Source organism: Apus apus, chromosome 4 (genome assembly GCF_020740795.1).
Source record: "Apus apus isolate bApuApu2 chromosome 4, bApuApu2.pri.cur, whole genome shotgun sequence".
Taxonomy (NCBI): Eukaryota; Metazoa; Chordata; class Aves; order Apodiformes; family Apodidae; genus Apus; species Apus apus.
The window spans coordinates 77,860,792-77,884,469 of NC_067285.1; the positions used below are offsets into that span (position 1 = coordinate 77,860,792).

A 23,678-nucleotide genomic window follows, 5' to 3' on the forward strand; every position below is an offset into this window, starting at 1 on the left:
TGTTCAGTAGCTTTCTATAGATACCTTGAATGCTGTAATCTGGGTGCCTATCCCCATTTTTGGATTGAGACGTGAGCATTGGCAGTGGCCTGACTTCAGACTAGAATAAGACCGGGAGACATGCACCAGCAAAGGGTGAGCTGTTGTACCTGTCGGTCTGGACAGGGAAGGTGGCAGGACTCCAGGGCACAACAGATTCACAGTTAAGATACAGTTATATAACAGCAACTTAAAGCAGTGCTTAGCTTCTCTTTTTGTCTGTTCTAATGTGCACTGTCAGCAGTACTTGTCCCTTCTGAAGTTACTACTTGTTTCTGATTTCCTGCCACTACTTAGAATGCTTGTAATTTTGAGAACTTTACTTATTAGTATTACGTCTTTATCTTGCATATCAAAGCACTACATAAACAGGAAGAGCCTAATTAATCTCATTATTCACACATCAATTTTTTTAAAAAAGGGACAGCACAACTAGAAATTGGTTGTCAAATGTGTGTGTTATGAAGGCACATAGGAAAATATCGCTGTGCTGCTTTGCTCATTATCATTCAAGGATATAGGAAAATATCTTAAAGTTTCCTGGGATCAAAGAATAAACCACTGCAAGAGCCAATACACAGCTGAACAATTTTTATTTCCTGTGACTGTGAGTTCTTTACAAATTACCTTCTCAGACAAATGTTCAACTAACATCAATCATTGTAGCTTCCCAGAAGCCAATTTACACCACCACAGAAGATGAAGACAGCTCCAGGATATCATAAAGAGAAAAGACATGCTGATATAAAAAGACTTTTCACTATATCAGGCGGGTCAAAATGTAAGGAATTGTTTTCTGCAAAAAGCATACCTTCTTGGCCAATAAGCATTGTTATCAAGAAAATAATTGCTAAAGCCCCTGTTCTTGAATTTAGATTGATTCTATAGTATTTTTTTAAAATAACTTTGTTTTGGTTTCTTTATCATGCAACGGTCTGTGGCCTTGGGTTTCTGTTGCTCTACCATCTTTTTTCCCCAAGGCTAAAACTCTGGCACATTGGGTAAGAGCTCATTAAACAGAGAAAATTAAGAATACATATTATCAAATATAACTTCTATGAGATGTTCTTGTGACATTTGTCACTTTTTAAAAAATACCAGAGGTTATGTAGAGCAAAAACTGTAAACCTCTCTAATCTGTTTTCCTTAAAGACTCCTGGAGATCTGATAGAGTCAGGAATTCTTGCACAGACACACATGGAGCAGACCACTGAGGAGCAGAGAAGGAGGAGCCCTGAGTGAGCATTAGATCTGTTGCCTTTCACGTCCAGCTCAAACAGGAAGTTCTTTGGTCCATCCTGAAGAACCTCAAAGTTACAAAATAATATATTTAACATTATGAAATGAAACTCCTTTGGGAAGTATATTGCAAGACATATGAGCATTAACTGTATTGGGAGTGTTCTTGTCATCAGATACTATAATTTCAAAGGACAAAGATCCACAGATACTAGCATGTCCTGATATGCAGCTGACCAAACATGTAGCATTTTCACTCTCATGAACTGAAAGTGCTGAGAACCAATATCGTGTCCTTCAGTTTAAAAAAGGACCATTTATGCCTTGCTGACTCCACTGTATTTATGCTCTTGGTTAAAGTTGTGGCTAAGTCCATGCTTCAATGCTCTAATGAATTAGTAATATATTTAAAATTAAGTATGTAATTATTTCAGCAATATTAACAATTTCTATATTTCTATTAATAACGAGTTATTTGCAGCAAATTTAAATCTAACGTGACGTTTTGAGTATAGCACTTACATTAAAATTTGTGGCTAATAACCCAAGTCCAGATTACTAATACTAGATATTATCTTAATTTTCTACAATTTCAGGAAGTGTGAACCAACAGTATTATGGTCTGCAACCATCCAAATATTTATGGCCACCAAATTTTTAGTGGACCAGGTTTGGGGGGATTGTTTTTCTTCTCCAAAAGTGAGTTAAGCTTAATTATTTGCTTTAAATAATTAATACTAATTTTCTTTGCCAGTTGGTTTGCGGGTAGAAAATACAACTTGAGCCCAGTCCCGCTTGTTTGATAATTTAATACCGATATTACTTATGTTATTAATTTTACTGGTAAATCAAGGAACTAGTTGCCGGAATCCAGCTGTGACCCCAGGGCAGGAACTTTCTGCCAGCTGTCACCTTCTGACAGTTTGGGCTGTTAATTACCTCCAACAGTTGAAGCACAAGCACCTCTCTGTCTGCCAGCTGGCAGCCTCCACCTCACACTGGCAGCCTGAGAAGATTTAAAACCTGTAACAAAAGGCTGCTATGTAAACAGTTTATTGTATTATACACAACGGCAGCAGTAGACTCACATCGGGAATCAAAGGTAGTCTCTGCACTCATGAGTAGCTGAGAGTGGAAAAGGAGCAAGCCCCTGCTTGCCTCTTTCTGTCAGTCAGAGGACAAAACCTGGAGTCCAAAGTGAAGCAATACGAGCTAAGGTTTCTCAAGCTCTGAAGACTAGGATCGAAGTGTCTGAATTGTTGCAGCACCATTGAACTAGACTGATTATTTTAGCATGTGAAAATTACACAGCAAGACTTTAATTGCTTGGTGACATGCTGGTCACCAGCCAAGAGGAACTTCAAAAATAATCTTTGAGGCTTTCTCTCCGAAGAAACCAAATGCAGACTTCACAAGTGTGTTCAGGTCCCCTTGAGTCCTTAAAGTGGCACAACTATCCCCTGGAGCTTCAGCTGATATGCATCAAGGAAAGAGCTCATGATTATACTTCCAAAAGAACTGTGTCGCCATGCAGTATATAAAATCTGTGAGCAGCTCGAAAGATGTGAGAAGTAGGTTCCTCATTCCAAGTTCATGAAAGGATTTTGGTATGGCCATAACTGCTCAGAGCAAACTAAGCCAGTTCTGGAGCCAGGCAATGGGAAATGCCCAAGAAATGTCTTGCATTTCAGCTTCTGGAAGATGTTATTTCGTATCCTTAGTTGCAAATCATTTAAGTGTAGAAAATTTAACCACCTTAAGCAAGGGTCAAAGAAAGTGTCCAAACCCTTTTATTAGCTTCAGCTGAGTGGTTAAAGCATCTGCTGAGAGGCAGACCTGGACTTCTATCCATCCCAAGCCTGCAAAGGTTCAAGCTCCCATCTTCCTTTTGCCTGGAGAACAGCCTGGTAATTTCCAAGACACCTTGGGCCACAGGAGACCTAGAATTGCAAAACCAATTAGATCAAATAGAACAAGAAGGAGCATAACTATGGACCAAGGTGAGACAAACTTTCCTGGCAGGGTGGTGTTCTGGATTGCATCTTTCTTCTGTGTAATGCTCAAGCATTTTATGTGCTGGCTGCTTGGTGCAATAAGCACAGCATTTCTATAACAGAAACTTGTGGAGTTTTACAGTTCTAAGGAAACAACAAAATCACAAGTTATCTCACAATTTCCAGTTGTGTCCAATAAATTCTAATTGAGTACATATAAGTAAGGAATATTCCCTAGTATTAGGCTTGCATATCCAATTTAAGAATGTTCAGAGATCTGCTATCTCTGTAACACTTAGGAAAAGCATATCAGTACTGGTGGTAAGCCAGATATTCCTAGGGCTTCAAAGTGGTATGATTAGAACAGCTGAAATATTTCTTTAACTGTAAGAAGCAAATGGAACAGTAAACTTTGCATTTCAGGATAGGAAATAAGTGAAAAAGAGATTTGTTACTGCTGTAGAAATGTTTTTGAATTATCATTATAGAACATCCTTTCTCTCTCTATCTCTCTCTTACTAGGTTTTTACTTAGAGTCAAAATAATCCATTCATACCTTGGTATAAATATTATTTCTTACATAGAAATTAAATTTCATGTCAGTGGTACATTTTCCACAGAGGTAACAATATTGTTTATTAAACTTATGCTAAGAAACTTTGCCATTTACGTCCTCAGAAATTACTCCTAGAGAAAAGGAACAATTCTTAGCTTAGAGAAAAAAGTTACTGTTGAACTGGTGAGTCCTAGGGACTTCTACAGTACAAGTGTAGATACAGTTCCAAATATTTGCAAGTATTTTATCTAGCTCATTTTTCAGATAAACTTCAGAACATAGTTTGATTTTCAACGTATTTCAGAGCAGACATGGAAACAGCTCTACCTCCTCCATGCCTTGCAGAAAAAGGGACATTGGAACCAGAATAAAGCTGTTCAGGAAAAGAAGAGGCTGAACTATCAGCTTTGCAAAAATTAACAATAGCAGCTCAAGTACTACCTGCCTGATCCACTGACTTTTAAGTGAGTCTGAGACTCACAGACCACAGATATCCACATTATTTTTTAAAAGAAAACATCTGGGAGTAGCTTTTATATCACTAAGAAGCATGCAATCTCACTTCTATACTTGCAGTTTCTGTATTCCTGAAAGCTGTTTCAAAGCTACAAGCTTAATGAGACTTAATCTCACAGCATCAATTTAGACCAAATGGCTCCTGATCTAGGGTGTGCCAAATTGTGATTTTGGCTACAGTGGAGCTTCCCAGTATCTACACCAGTACAAAGAGGAGTAAAGTTTGGTCCAGTGATTTCAATGCATATAAAACTGGAAGGATTCCTAAAATCTAAATGTATTCTGAAGTTTGAAATTTAGAGTACAAGAAAGACAAAAGTAACTTTAAACCAGTGTTTTATATGATTTATACAAATGAAACATTGCTTATAAATTCTTTGAACACTACTATTGGTGGATGCTTTGCAAATGATGCCCAGAAATGCAATAAACTGCCAACATAAAAAAAGCCTGCCTTCGCCACTAGATGAGCTAAAGCAAGGTCCATTTCTTCTCATGCTCCTCTTTTGACAGTTCCCATTCGTGTGACAGTTCCTCTCTCTCATGGTTAACTGCTTCACTGCTGGCCCAGAATTCACATCTGCCCTGTGTTCCCATATCACACAGATGCTCCCTTGAAGCCGGGGAAATGTCAGCAAGACATACCTGGTATCTATCACCAGCAGTCAAGTTATCTGATAACTGACTGAAGCAAAGCCATTTTAAAGTAATTTTACAACATTTTCTATGGTTTTCACAGATCAGAAGCACCACAGTACTGTTTTTTTCTTTTTCTTTTTCTTTTTTTTCAGTTTGAATAAACTTTCATCCTATTTCACAGTTAAAATAGCGAATATTGAAAAATGTCTGTGTGATTGTTTTAATAATATTTTAATATATTATTTAACATATTTTCCAGAAAGGATATTTTATATAAAATCTATTGTTTTCTAGACATTTTACTTGTACTACTCATTAAAATAAAATCTCTTTTGTTTGAAGATTTTTGTATACCCCTCTCCTTCCCATACTGTATTTGACTTCTGCTAGAATGTTTCTATTAGAAAATATTTATGGTCACTTTGTTTGTTTTATCATTTCATTGGAAAAAATCAGAGTATTTTATTTATTACATTTTTCTTTTTTTCCCCTTTTTCCTAAACTAACCAGGTATCAGTCTATTCCATTGACATAGTGCTGGGTTCTTAAGATCAGCTCTTTCAAATTGATTAAAATTTTAAGTTTCACAATTTCATTCACACAATGAACTTCTTGCTTGAGGGTTGCTTTGTTAATGATGGCAAACCCCTGTCTCCATCCCTTCTTTTTGCCCTGTGTTGCTGTATCTTTGCATAGACATTATGTGTTTGCTATATTCCTGTTTCCCATCAATCGCATCATGCACCTTATTTGTTGCATGTGAGTGGTCCCACCTAATTCAATTGCTTTGAAGTCCATCATGACATTGGTAATGATGCAGAACCTTGAGCACAGGGAGCAGCTCTGTTCCTTGGCACCGACTGTCCAAAACCCATCATAACCTGTTGAGTGACAGCCCTGCAATGTGAACCTGTTGACCTGGTGGTCCTGTTTGATCAAGGCATAAAATTCTGCACTTGAGATTGGAGGACATGTGGCCTAGAGGGGGAGGCATCCCTTAATTTCCCTTCTTTTTGTGATTCCCAGCACCACACGCCAGAGGGAAGTGAAGGAGAAGAGGTTCAGGAGGAAGAGGCGTTGCTCAGGCTTTCTTTGATGTGCTGCAGGTGAAGGTATTCTGACCCAGGCAGAGCAGATCAAAGAGAGAAGCCAGAATACAAAGCACTAGAGTATTTCATGACTGTAGAAAATACTGCCACAAAAGTGCCCCTTCTTTATTTTGAAAATGTGCTCACCTTGCATATAACCTGTTGTGGCACTTATTACTAAAACCAGATGATCAAAAGCTATTGATCACTTTATACACCTCCGTCAGGAAGGCATCAGCTATATGGTGTCTCAGATAAAAAAACCCACCCTGTGATTGGTACATATAGAGTGCAATAAAACCGGCAGGAACAAATGATAACAAATTGCACATCTATTTTATTTCAAAAAATATTTTTCCTTAAAGAGATTCTAGTTTCAAATCTTCAGTAATCCAGTGATTAGCAGAAGATTTCCTTTGATCATTAGCAAACCCTAACTCCCTTAATGATTCAGGCAGAGGCAGCAAAAAACCTGATGTATTTGCATCTTCTTCAATCTGCAGAATTGAGTAGTCCTTAAAGAGCAGAGCGGTATAACTCTAATATATAATAAATGTTAGAGATGTAATATATAACTCTATAATAAGGCTTAAATACAGTTCTATAATAAGGCCTAAATCCTGATTGCAGTATATATGTTGTACTAAGCTGTGTGCTGCATGCTTTATAGCCATAATTAGATAACTTTCTGCCCCAGAGGAGCCAAAGGACTTATCCTTGTGATTAACTTCCCTCCCTGTGAGCAGTCCCACTGACCTCTACAACTCTTCATGGACTTTGTCAGAATTTCTCACAGTGCTTGCACATCACCTGTGGGACATGCCTTGAGCACCAGCCATAGGAACAACCCGTTGCTGAAAAGTCACAATAACCTTGCTTATGTGGTTTGCGGGTTATTTTCTCATGCCTGGAGTTCTCATGCCTGGAGCTCTCATGCCTGGAGCTGATGAGCAACCGCAGGAGCAGCAGGGCTGAGTGCTAGTTCCCCTCCGAGTCAGAGAGAAGGGTGCCATCTACTGAGGCACTCACGTCCCCTCCTGCAACACACAGGCTTTTCTCGAAAAGGTCCCGGCTCTATGCCAAGCTGGGAAGTTCAAAGACCAAAAGAAATCCACCAAAATGATGAAAATTGCTAAAAGGAGCAATTCAGGAGGAGCTGTGTTTGTTAAAGTTATGATGCTTTTCCTTCTGCTGTGTGCTAAGAGTGAGCAGCTTTTTGAAGGACAGGAATCGGATGAAAAAAAAAATAGTTTGGGCATATATGCTTTAAAATAACAAAATAAATTATAAAAATCTGCAATTTACACTGCCATAGGATAGGGTTAATTGAATAGTTATGACGTAGTCATTTTGGTTGTTAACTCTTAATTTGTGTATTTTTATGGAATCTGAAGCCCTTATTAAAATCTACTTTATGCTCAGGGTTATAGAGTGAATTCTGATTTTGTGCCTTGCATGGAACCTCAAACCCATTATCCTGAAAATTGATTACAGAACTATTTCTGCTCATACTTTTATCTGATACTACAAAATCCATCACTGAGAAAGTTTGTATTACAAGGGTCTCAAGTAAACGGCATATTTACCTCTTGCAAGAACATTTTCAAAAGTTGTCTTTGAGTACATTTGTCAATATGTTTGTTTCAAAAGCCAGATCTGTATTTTGCAGACCAGACTCACATTATCTGTTGTTATCTGTCTTCTTTAATGAGAAAAGGGCTCTACAGACACTGGAGAGACAGACCAAATACCTTTATATGTGACTGTGAGTAAATCAGAGGCTGTGTGTAAGCCCAACACATGCTTTCTGTTCATAATCCACAGGGGAGTGTACTAATCATGCATTTTTACTGCAGCTCTATGTAACCAAACATTTTACCAGGTAAAATTATTGAGGATGTCAGAGGAAAAGATATATTTGCTGTTCTTGCTTTCACCTCATCTCAGAACATAAAACCCTGTAAATAAAAGCTAATCTTGGCAAATCATGCAGAAAAAGTCAAAATCAAGTTGTCAAAGTAATAAACAGTCCAATACAGCTGACAGGTTTCTTTGTTACAAAATAATATACACATGTCAGCTGTGAAAAAGATAAGCTGAAATCTAAATGTACTGTTTTTGAAGCAACAAGTATGAAAAGTTCTTGTTTTCAGGATCCTATACAGCTGAGTTATTATAAAGTTCAAAAGGAATTTTTGATTTTATTTTTTTTTCCTAAACATTTTTCATCAGCCTACCCTGATCTAACAATTTATTGCAGCCTAAAAGATAGAAAAAGAAGAGAGGAGCATTGGCCAAGAGTTGTACTGGCTTTGGGGGATTTTTTTTCTTTTAGCAGTGAATGACAATTATGATTGGAAAAAGTGCAAGCTTATGCTGTTTGTCTTTGTCATTCTTACTACCAGATGATGAAATAAATATAGATTTTCAAATGCTGATGTAAATGTTATGACTGTGTTTGGTATCAAGAAGCATTTATGGCAGATTAAATTGTTCTCTGATGTTTTTGGACAGATTTTACAATCAACAGGTTAACAGGAGCTGTAAATTATATCTAACTGGTATTTATAAACAAGAGTCAAATTTATGCATGCAGGAGGATATTGAGAAGTTTGAATAACATTGTCAACATGTTTACTGCCAATACTGTCTTCATCTGGCCCTTCACTACTCACACTGGTAGGATCCTTTTTTCAAGATATATGTCTCTAACCAGGTACGTGTGGATTGATTTAAGCTTCCAAATAAAACAGTGCTGCAGTTATTACTCCAGAGGTCATCCACTGGAAAAAGGGGTTTTTTTTCTGATCTTCCTAGCATGTTGCCACTTCTTTACTGCAGCTAAACAGTGTTCAAGATATTTAAAGCCAATATTCATGTTTCTGAATAAGTGCCTGGAGAATACCGATTTAATTTAGCAGCACTATGGCTTAAGTGTTTCTTGGTGCTTGATATAATCACAGTTTTGCAATAGGTGATTGAATGCTCTCTTCTGAGAGAGAGTTGAAGAAATAAGAGTTAAACAGATCTGTTAAAAACTTAAAGTGGATTCTTTTTCTTTTCCATGCTTATTTTTGTACTGTTGTACTTTACAGACTTCTGAGCATCCAGGGGCCCTTTTGTGACAGTCACTGAACAGAAATGCAACAAAAAGCAGTACCTGTTTAATCACCCTGTAATGATTTGCTGTGGATTTTTTAATGCTGCCTACACCAAAATTGTGAAGAGTCATCACAGGTTTAGTTTGTCTGGGATACCTCTAGAGAAAGATGCCAGGATGTTGTAGTCTGGACATTAACAAATGTTACTTTTTAATAAAGTAATTTAAAGTTGTTGACAAGCAGAAAATAATAAAGAAAATATTGTCCTCACATTTCCTGGTTAAACATGAACAATATGCATGGGAACCTCACGGCCTGTTGCGTGTGTGAAGGGCTATGAATCATAAACTCCAGTATTTCAACTCCTTTTTTTATATTCAGTTATTGTTTGGCTTTGGGCACAGATTAAGGCACTCCATACTTTACTTTTTGTATATTTAAGAAAAGGGAGAGATGGCAGCAGCATACTTACCCACCTCCCCTTTTAAGGGATGATCAGTTAATGCTGCTGCAACACTTTGAAGGTAGGCTGTCCAGAACTTAAATATGATTAGGCATTATACAGATAATAAAACATCCATACTTACCTAGGATAAGATACAGGGGATTTAAAATACTCAAGCTTCCTGGCATAGCTAACTGCTTGAGATTATGAGGGAAACCTTTCCTACAGACAGGTTATTACTCAGGGCATTGCTTTGGGTGATTATGGGGTAGCTTACATGTTTTTTTGATGCATCACACACTGTTGGCTGAAGCAGGATACTAGGTTAAACAAACTGCTTGCCTCCACGCGAATGTCAGGTCTTAGTTTTCTATGTTTCTAGATCCTCCCTGGCTGGTGGAAAGGAACCCTTTTACTTCTATGTGCCTCAGTAAGATGCACAACATACCTGGTTATGGCTACACCATACGGCTAGAGACACGTTCCACCTTGTCAAGCCGTAAGGTATTTCAGTGTTTCACATTTGCTTTATGGCACCTGAAAGCTTGTAGTTCTGGTTTGGTTCAGCGGACATACTAAAAATAAGAAGAGCCTTACTAATCTAAAACTTGTAAAGCATCCCAGGTCCTGATCAGGACTGAACTGGAGGGTAATTAAACAAGCAATTGTGGTGACAGATTAGAATTAGGGTAGTTTCCACTGGCAGAACCAGAACAGCACACCTGTGAATCCTGCTGGTATATGCCAACTCTCCTCTAGGCATTGCCTGTTCATTTCAAGGGGTGTTTTAAAGCCCAGCAGGCTGGCAGAGAAGCTCTTATGCCACCTCATGTCATTGACTGCGATGCCTGCGAGCTGGTCGCTTGCCATCCTGGTGCTGGAGTAAGCAATGCAGAATCTGTTTTAAAGTGGTTTGTTAAGACATACTGAAATATTAAAATTGCTACCAGAGTCCAAGTCCTTTGCTGAACTATTTCAAGAAAAAGCAAAAATAAAACAATAGATATGGGCTTACTACTAACAAATAAGAACATTCCTTCTTGAAAAAATGCTGTTTGCAGCAGCCTTGCCCTTGTATTTTTAAGTACACACAACTATATGCAGTGTGTGTGTGGTATGTGTGCATGTGTCTGTGCAATACATAGCTTGAATTAAGGCCTGATTATTTTTTAAACTTGCTTATCAGACCGCACGTCTCATTAATTTTTATTCAGCTCATAGTTTATTTTACTTTGCTTCTCTTTCTCTTCACTCTTTTTTTCTCTTTCTACTATATTTTTAGATTTAAATATATGTGTATACACACAGAGAGATAGAGTAAAATAATTGCTCATGGGAAATCTTGAAACCCTTTCCCTTCCCTAAACAGCAACAAGAGGTTTACATTTATAAATGGGGAGCTGGGGCTGGGAGTCAGAACGCTAACACACGACAGCAGTGAAGTTAGACAGATAAATTTTTCAGTTCTTTTATCTAGTAAACAGCCTAATGATCAGCATCAAAGGCTGAAGAAAGAAGCCATTCTCCTCTTTTGTGCCAGATTGAGAAAGAGTGGGGTCTTTTACATCTCATATGGGAGATATGAGAAGCCTTTGAATGGATCATTGCTTTTTATGAGTAGTAATGAGGTGAGAAGTATTCTAGTGTGTGGCACAGGCCTTCATTAAAAGCGTGAAACAGAATGGCTTATGGTTAAAAGGAGTAATTTGTTCTAACATACTTGCTAAATTGTGCTGTAACCATGCCAGGTCACTGGATTATATTTTCCATAGGATTCCCGAATGCATTTGTGTGTAATTATTCTGCCTGTACCGAGTTCAGGGATTTTTCCAAAGACTTGTGCTAACTAGTTGACAACACTCATTCCTTTACTGGAAACTTCTCTCAATGCTGTATTTTAAGAGGTGTGGAAGAGCCTAGATTCTGTTGCTCAAGCCTATATTTCCTCAAAAGGATAAGAACCACCAACACAACATAAAATAAGCTTAACTGATCTGAAGGTCTCACTAACAATGAAAAAGCAGGAAAACCATCCCCACAGTCTCCATCCTCAGTCAGTTAGGATTTTATTAGAGAGGTCCATGCACAACAAAAGCTGCTATATATTGCTGTCTCTTACAGTAGCATGTTTGAGCAGCCTGGCTTCCTAGAACACTGCTCACTCACTCCTCACATCAGAGCCGACAGCAAGAAACAATGATCGTCACTTTGGAAAATCAGCCACTTGTATTCTGGTGCTGCTGAGAAACATGATAATAATTATGCAGCAGCACAGATAACACAATTCACAAATGCATCTCCAAGTTCCTGTCATGCTTGAAGAGAGGAAACTTCAGTTATATGTGCAGTACTAATTTCTGCCTGGGTAATTTTTTTCAGAGTACAGAAAGAGGTAAAGTCCCTGGGAACCACACTCTTGAACTGTGAAAGACTGCAATAAATTACACTGGCAGCAGAATAGTTTTTCCAGGGCAGGTTATGTGCACAATAGGCATGCTTTATTCAGTAAAACACTTGTAGCATCCAGATCTGACCCCTAGACATTAAAACAATGCAATCTGCTGAGGATTATGTGTCAGTTCAGGGGCAGAATAAGGAAGAGAATGCAGACTACAGGCTTCCCTGCTCCAGCCACTGCATTGTGCCGCTGCTCTGCCCTCTAAACACTTCTCTGTTCCCAGCACTGACAGAGAAACTGCCTTCAGTTCTTCTCACGTAAAAAAAGCTCAGGTCTGAGTTTTCCACTTGATCCAATGTAGGAGTTACAGTTGATCAGGAGATTTTTTATGAAGCTTCTTTGGAAGGAAATGCTAAGTCATCTAAATAAAAAACACAGAAATTATCAGCTTCAATCTATGTCAATTAAAACACACACAAAAGGGGGGAAATAGACAATGTGTCTGAGTTGTTTATTTATTATTATTTATCCTCATTTTAGGACAAATAGCAATATTGAAAGAATAAATAATATATTCTTTATAAAAAGAATAAAAATCTTACAAAAATATTTTAATCAAGTCAAGTCCAGCTTTTGTTTGGAATTCACATTGATGAAAAAATGCTATTCCAATTGTTTGCTCTGAGTCAGAGCAGGAAAGTGTTTGAAATCTCTGAGCTATGTAATTCCTAGCTTTGAACTAAAGGAAGGGACAGGACTGTGTGTGTCTGTGTGTCTGTGTGCCTGTGTGTTTGGCACAGTTTGGCACAACTAAAATATGAGGGCTGTGCTTAGAGCCATATGCTTCCTCAGAAACTGATAAAAATTGCATGTGTATAACTGATGGAGAATTTGTTCCATGATGTTAAGACAGCTGAGTTAAGTACAGTTTCTTTAAATCAGCTTACTATATCTTCTTATGCAAATCAGGAGGCTAGTCCACTTTAACCTACTTAGATGAATGGTAAGATAGATAATTTTGTGAATAACATGAAATCAAATCCTATTACAATTTGTCTTCTGAGCATCAGTCACTTAGAAAATTGAGAAACAAATACATTGTTTTCTCCACATATTTTTTAACCATATTGTGAAATATAGAAGACTTCAATGCCTTATGCTGATCAACAAGTGCTGGGGTCATTCCTCCTAATTGTATCCTTTTAAAATGTCGGTGACAATGATTTAAATTGCTTATTTCAATTATTTGAGAAAAACTAGAATAAAGTAAAGAAGTATAGTCAGCCTTACTTAAACAGCCACTTTTCCAAAAGTGTGTGTATATATGAGTGTGTATGTCTGTATATGTACAAGTATAGTGTATATATATTATTATATATGTGTATGTATATTATTATATAATGTTTATACATTACACTGTTTGAACAATCAACAAAATACAGTCTTAGATTTCCCTGTATGTTAGATTGTTTTTCCTAGATTTTCAGGCAGAGACGTTAAGTGACAGGACAAGATTGGGAAGTATGTCACTAGACATCTGGAAATTTTAAAAGGCCAGTCAGTGGCTATATTTTCTCCCCAAGTGAAGAAACTCATCCAGGTTCTTACAATGATGGGGTGAACTTAGATGGTGAAGGTTTCAAAGGATGCCTCTTGAGAAGTATTGTCTACTTGCTTATGGGGAAGATCTGAATCACTAGCATTGAAAAATCTTTGGGGATGAATAATAAGATAAATATGTCTTCAAGCGAGATTTGAATGCTTATGTCCATGCTCTCTAAAGTTATGGTACTAATAGAAATTGTCAGTTGTTGTGTGTTATGAATTGCAATTTTTAACATATGTTTTGGAACTAGTGCTTTCTCTGTGGCTTTAAATAATGTTCAAAATAAGAGCTCTGTTTTTTATTGATGTCTTGGAATTTAGGTTTGGCCAACCTTGCAAACACCTACAATGAAAATTAATTTTAAACCAAAACTGACTGGAATATAATGCTACTAGGTTGTGAGTAGGTTGACCTTCCCCTTTTTCCCACTTCAGCTGCAGACTGGCTTTGAAACCATTTGTTTGAAAAAGCTTATTCCATGAATAATTGCTTAATTGCTAATTGCTTAAGAGAGAGAACACGAGCAAACTGAAATAACTTGAGGCTATTTGGGAAACAGGAAAATGCAATAGTCCGTAGATATGTCAACTGGAAGGCAGAATCCTGACCACAGTTTGGAGCTGTGGAGCCAAATTTGCCCATGAAGACTTAGGAAATGTTGGTCCCCAGTCCTGCCCTGATCTCTGAGACAGTATTCCTATAAATATATATATTTTATATATAAACGAAAGTTTTTAAGTTTGCAAGGGACTCTCATAATCTGATGAGGACCATAAATGCTACTATTAATACCTCTTTTATTAGCAATCAATAAAAAAAGCAGGAATACAAGCATTGCAAACAGTCTTGCCCCAGTCCTCAGTTTCTCTTTAAAGTGTGTGTACAGTTCTGAACAGTTTTTTATATATGAGTTTCACAGAGTTCAAATGACTTGATGGTATTCAAACCCCTTATTAACAGGAAAAATCTGAAAGGGATATGGTTGTGTATATATAGCTGCTTTGTGCAATAACATCATAAATTACTCCAAACATACTTTGATTAACCTTGAGCCAAATTACCTACAATCATTTGTTCACCTATTTCTTTGTGGGACCTAGCAACAATTGTTAAAAAAGCAGTGTCAGAAGGGAAACAAATTTACAGTGAGTCTAGTCACCATGCTGCTTTTAGGAATCCGTGTCCATGTCCCATTATTCCTATCTGTTCATAAAGCATCACACAGAAGAGGAGCGTACATGTCCACCATGTTTTTCTCAGATAACCAAAATCCTTCTGCTTTCTTCCTACTGCGAGCCCAATGCACTACCCAGAATCAACCTAACAATCAGAAATAAATTATAGACGGCTCTTTGTTCCTCTAATTTTGTACAGGACTGGATTTTTAACTTGTGTTATTTTTTGCCCAGCACAAGTTTCTCAAGAAGACAATTGCATTCTTTAAGGTGACTGATTACATCTGCTGAAAGTTTTATTTATTTGCTTTCTTCCCATGTCTCTTGCCTTCAGACCTAGGGCAAATCTTCAGCTGGCAGGCCAGGCTCCATTCAGGCTTTCCAGGACTGCTTTTTGGGTTTGGGGCCCCAGTACTGCACCATGACTCCTGCAGGGAGCCACAGCCTTGTATTGCCTTAACCTCTGTGTGCTGCCAGAATCTTTGATTTAAATGCCCAAAATTTTCTTGCTCTCTGAAAGGCCTTAGTATGTGCTGAAAAATCCAGTTGGCCAGTGTAACTTTTTGCAGATATAACCAATTTAGTAGATTCATTTTGTATGAGAAACTTAATTTCTTGCCCTTGTCCTCTGTGCATGCATATAAGGTAGATCTCATCCAAATTCAGAGCGGTGTGGGTAGGGAGCTATTTGCACTCCAGCAATCCCCTTCTGCTGTTGTTGTGCATTTATGAACATTCATGACCTGCTGACTCAGTAGCAGGAAAGGGTAAGGGGACCAGAGTAAGAATTAGCACAATCATGGTTTTGACCATAAATAGGTAATCTCTGTCCTGGTACTAAACTTTTTATTTATTTCTTTCTTTCCGGCCCTTACAAAAGTTTGCTTGACCTAAAAAATTCCTTTCTGCAGGTCTGGAAAAACTGAAAGTCTGAGCTGTGGAACAGGATGTTTCTCTATTAAATTTAGGATGAAACCTAAACCTGTTGCTGAGTACTTGGAGGTGTCAGAGGCTGGAATCAACTGCAGGAATCTCCCTCTCTAACCTGCCTGGGTCAACACACCTCAGCTCTCTGAACAGAAGCTGCAGGTTAGAGTGTCTCCTTGAGTTTTTGTCCTTAAAGATACATTTAAAGCAAAGAAACTTCTGTGACTTCGCATGTAGATAGTGCCAATATTTCACCAGTGTGTTATTCCTCTAACTAGAATCCCCAAAGTGTGGAGTGCAGTGAGAAAAATAAGACATAGCACTAACTAAAAGTGTGAAATGGAAAAGTAGCTACAAGAAACGGAAATAATTCCAACAGGAATAATTTTCCAAAACTATTGTTCAGTTAACAAATACAAGAAAATGTAACAGTCATTGAAAGGGAAAATTACTGCTGCGCTTTTTTTTTGCTTTGCTTTTTTTTTTCTTCCCCCTTGTTGAATGAATTGTAATTTGAGAACAAATCTGTGCTTGTGGAGGTTTAATTCCTGTCTTGGGTTCATAATACCATATCTCATATCTCATATCATATCCTATAATACCAAATCAAATGAAGATTTCCTGGTAGGGACAGTTGGACTGACTGTGCCCTGTAGCAGTGGGGAACAATGGGGAGACTGTGCAGAATATGGAAAGGTATGAAGTACTATACATTGTTCTGGCCTACTGAAATAAAAGTACACGAGCCATTGCTTAACTTCTAATTTCCCATAAAGGCTGAACTATTCTAGTTTGTTTGTTAGTATTTTTCTTTTAAAATGCCTAGAGGAAATTATTTTTTATAAAAATGACAGTTAAGCCTGACACTCCATCCTTAAGCTCCTACTTGTGCCTTGTAGATCTAGCACATATGGTACAGTATGTTACAACCAGTTGCTAATTGGGCTCCCTGCATGCATAGCTATTAAGGTCAACTGAATCTAATGAGGACAGCTCAAGCTTTAAATCCAAAGGATATGTGCCCTTCTGCTGATTGCATACAGCTTCCTTTGCTACTAGTGAGAGTAAAGTGAACTTACGGAGAAAGAAGAGGCTCCTAGCCAGCTTTGTTATTATTCATAACTCTAGTAAAATAATTTTCCACTTATAAGTGCATTTGGAACTATACATAAGAAAGTGCAAGGTCCACCCCTCAGCTGCTTTGAAGCAGAAGTATATATACTTTGTGTTATATACTGACTTAATCTTTACATTTTTTGTCTTAGATTTCTTTTCAATATGCTTAGATTAAAATGAAGTATAAAATTAGGAAAACAGAAATTGCAATATTTTAGAATGTTTTAGAACACTGTGTTAATCTTGTTGATTCTGGCATACAGCAATAGAGTATTACTTTTAGCAAGCTGACTGGATGTGAGAGAAAACTTAGGAAAATCCATCAGAACTGTCTAATGATAAAAGTCTGCTAATCTACATTCAATCTTGACAGTGGCTGTATAGTCTATTTGTTTTTTAGAATATTGTTTTGTGAACATCCTGCCAATAGAGTGTGAACCTCTCATACATCATAAGCTTGACTATCAAAGTCAACAGAAAATCTCCCATTGCTCCCAAATGTCTATATTAATAAACTGTGTAAACAAAACAGTCATGGATACCTCACTGGGTTTGAGTCTTATGGAACTGTTGCTGATTAAGGGGTCTCTTTACTTAGCATTTGTCTTTCACATTTATTTTTCAAAGTATTTCCGTAACAGGCCAATGTGACTGAAGTTTCCTGACCCTCTGCCAGTCACAATATAACCTTCAAAGGAAAGAGATAACCTCCCACTGAAGTAAGCAACAAAGAAATGTTCTTCAGAAGAAAATCTAGTAAAATTCAAACAGGGAGTGCAAAACTGGAACTGTTTTTGAGAGCCAAATACTGAGATTAATTTAACTCTTTAACTGGTTAGCCCCATAGCAAAGAGGCTGATTTAAATCAGAGTTCCACCTACCAACTCTGCTGCAGGGAGCAAAAGAAGTGTGAGATAAGGCCTTCTGTGGCAGATTCTTTGAAAGGCAGTGAGGAGCAACAATCTTTCTGCTAGAACTGCTTGATGTTTATCAAATGGGAAGAGCTGAGATAAGCAGGACCTGAATCCTTGTTTTCATTAGAACTGAGTGAACAGTGAAGCCTTAGTCCCTTGAGTCATTCTGACACACCGATATTTATTTTCATCCCAAATCATGATGAAGTTTAGAATATCACATTTTGTGGGATTTTTTTCTTTTTAGAAATGAAAATTCCAAAATAACATGATTTTGAATGACAGATTGTTTTGACTGCATATGCTTATAGTGCTACACCACCTCATGAGCGATGTATCCAGATCCCTTGTGCCCAAATTCTTTCCATGACCAGGTTTCTGGCTGGATGACATTTCTTCTCGTGCACCAGATGTAATGTATCTTGATCAAAGGAATGACCGCAGAGAATAATAGAAAGTGTTGCAGGAAATGCTACTTCAGCGACAGCACCTATGACAACTATGTGTCTCCATTTAAAACCCTCAAAGATGATAACCTCTACGTGTTTTCTCCCTAGATGAATAGCAAAATTATGCTGTTTAACTGGTGAGAAAATCAGCTAATTTCAAGTGCTATAGTCAATAGTGTTACCAAATCATCACTAGATGCTTTGCCTATTTTCAACATCCATTTTTACTTTTTTTGCTAATAGTATTTGCGTAACTTCCTAGAAACTTCATCTTCTAGATAGAAAACTGAAGCGCTCTGTCTTTGCTGCATGGTGGGAAATTCTTTCTTTTTTAATTTTGTTTAAATTCTGAAGGAAAGCAACTCAGACTCAAGCTGTGGATAGCCCTTGTACAAAGCATAGGCAACACTTTTTTCTGCTTTTGAGTAACCTCCAGGAGCATGTGTGTTCATTTGGAATATGTAGCTGCAAATATTGGTCACACCCTCGCTACCTTATTTGAGGGGAGGAAGACTAATCATTAATCTTTGCTAAATGCCACAAGAACCTACCTTTTTTTTTTTAACCAGCACCAGCCTTGATTCACAGATGTGAAACCAAAGAAGCAACTGCTGTCCTTCTTGCCTAATATTTGGTGTAGATTTCTAAGCAAAATGCCTTGTTTCCTCTCATGAATCAAATGGCATTTTATTTGTGTGGGTCCAGTGCTTTCTGAAGTCTGGAGGAGGAAGAGCGGGGAGAGACTGTGCAATAAATGACAGTTCAGCAGTATAGCCAATTGTGATCACAGAATCATTGTAATCTGGAAATTATTTTGGATTTAGTCACATTTTATTGTGCACACTAGAAATGCAGATTAATTGACTATTTTTAAACAAGCTTCCTCAATTAATAAATTCACTTAAATTTACCAGCTTTGTGGTAGGAAGGTTGTCTCATTCTCTAACAGAAGCTAATAATACAGATTTAAGCTGAGACAACAGATACAGTGTTATGAGAAATGCCTAAAAATGTCTAAAATTAAATATTGTGCTTGATATTTTTTCCTTGTCCAACCATTTAAAGTTATGTTGTGGTGGTAAAAACAAGGGAATATGGAAAGAGAAATGGGGAAGAAATCCCAGCTTGTATCTTTAAAGCTCTGGAATGGTGTAAATTATTACAGTGGTTTCACATTTTCATGGGATCAAGGCAACAACAGTAAGCTCATAAAAAAGATACCACTAATTATGCAGAGGAGAAGCCATAAAGTCACTGGTGGAAGCATGTTTTATATTCATGAACACATCATTAAAATTTTAAGACGCACTATCAAATTCTACATTTTAATACTACACCCAACAGCATTAAACCCTCCCAATAAGAAAATCAGATTGTTAATGATCGTGTTTGTCACACAGGTTTTATATGTCTGCCATTGAAGCAGATGTGGATTTTTCTGTTCCTGGACAGCTTTTATCACTGGACAATTAAAAACAATTTTTATCCAAACAGTTTACAGAAAAATTAAATACAAAAAGAAAAGAAAATCACAAAAAAACCCCACTTGGGAATGTTTAATTGTAGAAATATTTCAATCTACCTGATCACATAAAGATGTTTTTATAGCATTGTCAATTTGTTTTTATTTCTCTTGTATTTTCTTTTTCAATTAAAAAGTCATTTGAAAGTAAAAGGATAGTGATTCAGGCAGGCTGCAACCCGGCATGCAAATGTTAGGTATTTTAAAGGAATCTTTAAATTAAACATGGCTTAAATACAGCCATTTAAATTAAGAGAAAAATCTAATAAGACATATTTCAGACTCAGGTGCTCGGTTCAGTCTCTTGGAAGACCTAAGAGTGCCCTTAATGATTTTCATTGCCACCATGAAGTGACTGAGGCTACTGTGAAAATACACATACGAATTTTAAGGGCCCAAATCCTTCGATATAGAAAGAAGCTCAACAGATGGTAAATAGCTGAACTCTTGTTGAGACATCAACAGGATGGGTGAACCTTTCAATGCTGATCCTTGTAACCTACAGCAGAGCCTCCTGTTTGAGGGTCTGGGCTAAGAGCTGCATGTAGCTGTGCTGTCGCATGTTCATACATGGTGTCCCTCCCATACCTCTGCTGTGGAAAGCTCTGCCTTACTGTTCCGTTCCCCTCTACTTGAGTGCAAACTGTGTTACTTGTAACGTTTTGGACCTCTAGAAGTAAGCCCCCTCTAGGAAGAGTGGGCACAGTCAAGCAAATTAAGAGTAATTCTTATATACCATTGTGAGTAACTAGAGCCTCAAAAACTTAAAGCTGCACTTAAAGGACAAATTTTTAATATTTTGTTAAACCTTATCAAAATAACTAAACTGTTTTCTCTCAAGTTAATCACTATATGATGTCCAGGTTCCAGCTAATACCATAGCTGAACATTTATTTATCTGACAAAACGTCAAGTGAAAGTTTCAATTATTAACATGAAATGGTTGCAGTGAATTCTGCTACGACTCAGTGAAGACTTCTGCTGCAAAAAAATCTGTGGTTCAATGTGGCCTAATATTAGGTCTTTTCTAAACCTTGTTTTCTCCAGAGCCAATATTTGGCCTACACTATCTGCCAGCATCTTTATAATGAGAAGCACACATCTAAAACCTCTCACAACTCTCAAAATTTAGGAGTAAATATTTTTAAATTAAAACCGTATGCTAAGCAGTGCAGATTTGCTCGTGCAGATGTTATTTTTGGCTCATTTTCTTTAACTGATTCGTAACCAATATACTTCATTCTAAGTTTCCACATCTATTATTATTCTAAATACACAGACATAGTAAAGTATGTTACTGGCATAATATCTCAAGATATTGGAGGCAATTTTCTACTTTGCAGCAAAATCGCCACTAAAATTCTGTGAATAAAGTATATCCTCAGGACACTATGAGCAGCAAAAGTGAGAAAAAAGAGAAAATGGAGTCAGAATACTTACATAGAGAATGGGACAAGAGGGACCATTTTTCTTGAAATTCTACACTCCACCTCTCTCAGGAGGCTCACACTGTCCTTTGACACTTAATTCTCGATTGCACCGTGTAGTTCTGCAAGAAAAGTACAATCATGTCAGCTTTTGGGTTTTGTGTTGATGGTGCTCTCACATTAATTCCAATTATTTAGGATTCGAAACAATGTCTATTTTTGCTGTGTAAGTGCATGCCCATTATCCAGAGTGTCATCCTTCTCTGGAAGGAACTGAAGTCTCTGGTGAAAGTCACAGTTTTCCACACTGTTAATTCTTAATTAATTAAAAATTCTGGTTATGAGAGACCTTGTTTTCAGCCTTATTATGGTGGCCAAGGGTTTATTAAGGAATGGATCATGCATTATTTTTTTTCCATAAATTGATCTAATTAGCCTTATTCCTTTAAATGTTGGCTGTTCTAGGGATCTTGAAACCACATTATCTCTGAAGAACTTGGGTAGTGTTTTTTGCTTTGTGGATGGTAGTATATTAACATATTTTCTGCATTTCAGGATAGTGTTCAGAGTGGACAGTACAATGACAGAAGGCTTAGAGCACAAAGATGCTATCCATGCCATCTAGGATGGTTTGTTTGGATATTTTCCTTAAAGACTAAAATTGTCAGTTTGTTCTTAGTTCAATCATGAACAGATTGTCTTCTTTCATTTAAATAAAGTGAACAGTGTGTGATTAAACTATTCTGACTGTTGTGAAATACTCTGTAAGTAAATATTTTTAATTTGCATACCATGTAGGTTTAATACAGGACTGATTTTTAGCCCAAAACATACTTCAGGAATTGAAATACTAAATAATTGTAACACTAGGCGAAAAGGATTTTTTTAAGCAAGACAAGAAATGTGAAATCAGAATGGGAAGCTCCTCAGCCACAGACATGAAGACAAAATAATAGACTAAAATAAATTAATTATATATGACCATCTACGGGAAATCTCAAGATAGGTTTAAAAAAACATCTGGGCACAAAGGATCCAATCCACTAAACACCTACTGATTTTGTATACTACTATAAGTAGGCCCACAACTGGTAGAGAACTGATCAAGTAAACAAGAAAGGCAGCTTTTGCAGTATTGGGTCTTTTGGCAAAACTGCATAGGGTTTGCAGATTTCCAATTTTTATGTCTCGAAACATTTTTGTTTGATGTCTTGCTGTTATATTTCACCAATTATAACAGACTTGTAGAAGATACTTTCCTATCCTTGATGCTGAAACTGCAATTTGGTAACTTTTTGAAATTTCTTTAATTACTAGCAAGCTATAAAGAGGGAAGACTAAGTTGCTCTGGTGTTCTTACATCTTTTGAAATTATTTTCACAAAATTGTGGATGTTTTGCAGAGTGTCACATTTTTTTGAAAAGAAACAAACCCAAACCTGCAAGTCATTCATTTTTATGCCTTCTGGAACAAAAGAGAAACATGCAAGTGATGGAAAATGTCAAAACCAACGTTTTCACTGAATTGTTAAAAAAGTCCTGATATTTTGCTGAGAAAATATTCAGGAAAAAAAACCCTTTTGAATGGCATGTTTACAGACTGTCATTCCATAGCCAACCAGAATGATAAATATTTAAGACTGATCATTCCCTTTATCAAATCTAAAAATGACACCCTGATAGAGACACTAGCTAATCAGTCAGCAACTAAATCTAGGCATAATTTATCAGACAAACTTAATTAAATAAATTTTATCATGTGGATCGCACAAAACTAAACTCTACAATTAGGATTAATTGTTGCCTTCATAATTTTTAACAAGGTCAAGGGTTAAGTAGCCTTGGAGAATGATCTGACCTTTCATTGTGATTCTGCTCCCACCAAAAAATTTTGATTTCAGATTCACAGTTGTGGGTTTCACAGGAGATTGCTGCAAAGTATGCTTTGATACTGCATGGTATTACCTATGCCTAACTCTACCTAATCATGAAATATTCAGACCTTAGCAAAAGAGCTGTTTTGAAAAGTAATGTGAAAATCATATTAATATGCAAATGTTTCCAAGTTTTGATGTGTTTTTTGCTACAGAATGGGAACTAAAGCTACAAAATCAACCAAATTTAAAAGAAAAAAGATAGAGCAAGATTAATGTTTATGTTTACAGGAAGTAGAGGCTGGAGTTAATATGGCTAGCTGAAAGTTTCATATAAAAAATATTTTTCTATGAAAAAATTAGTTATTATTTCAACTTTTCATGAAAATGCCCCTAAACAAAATGTTTTCAGCTAAAAACTTGTCTGGTTTTGGTTATATGGGAGGGAGGAGGTTGAGGAAGAATTAAAATTTTACAATATGGGCCTAGAAGTGCTCTTCTGCACTTGGTTATGTATATTTAAGACATATCTCCCTCCTGGCATGATTTGCAACACAATAATAGAGCAATGTTGAGAAACCCACACTATTGCTCTCTACTTAAATTCCCAGAATTGTCAATCTGGCAGTTCTCACAGGACAACATTTACATAAT

General features: G+C 37.0%; 1 long non-coding RNA gene across 1 annotated transcript in view; it reads right to left on the reverse strand.

Moving 5' to 3' along the window:
• Positions 1-639: 639 nt before the first annotated feature.
• Positions 640-23,678, reverse strand: part of LOC127384899 (uncharacterized) — a 37,393-nt gene continuing 14,354 nt past the window's right edge. The window contains exons 2-3 of the long non-coding RNA XR_007889530.1: positions 21,165-21,273; positions 640-3,218 (exon numbers count right to left, since the gene is read on the reverse strand). This is a non-coding gene — a long non-coding RNA (uncharacterized LOC127384899). The remainder of the gene's footprint in view (positions 3,219-21,164; positions 21,274-23,678) is intronic.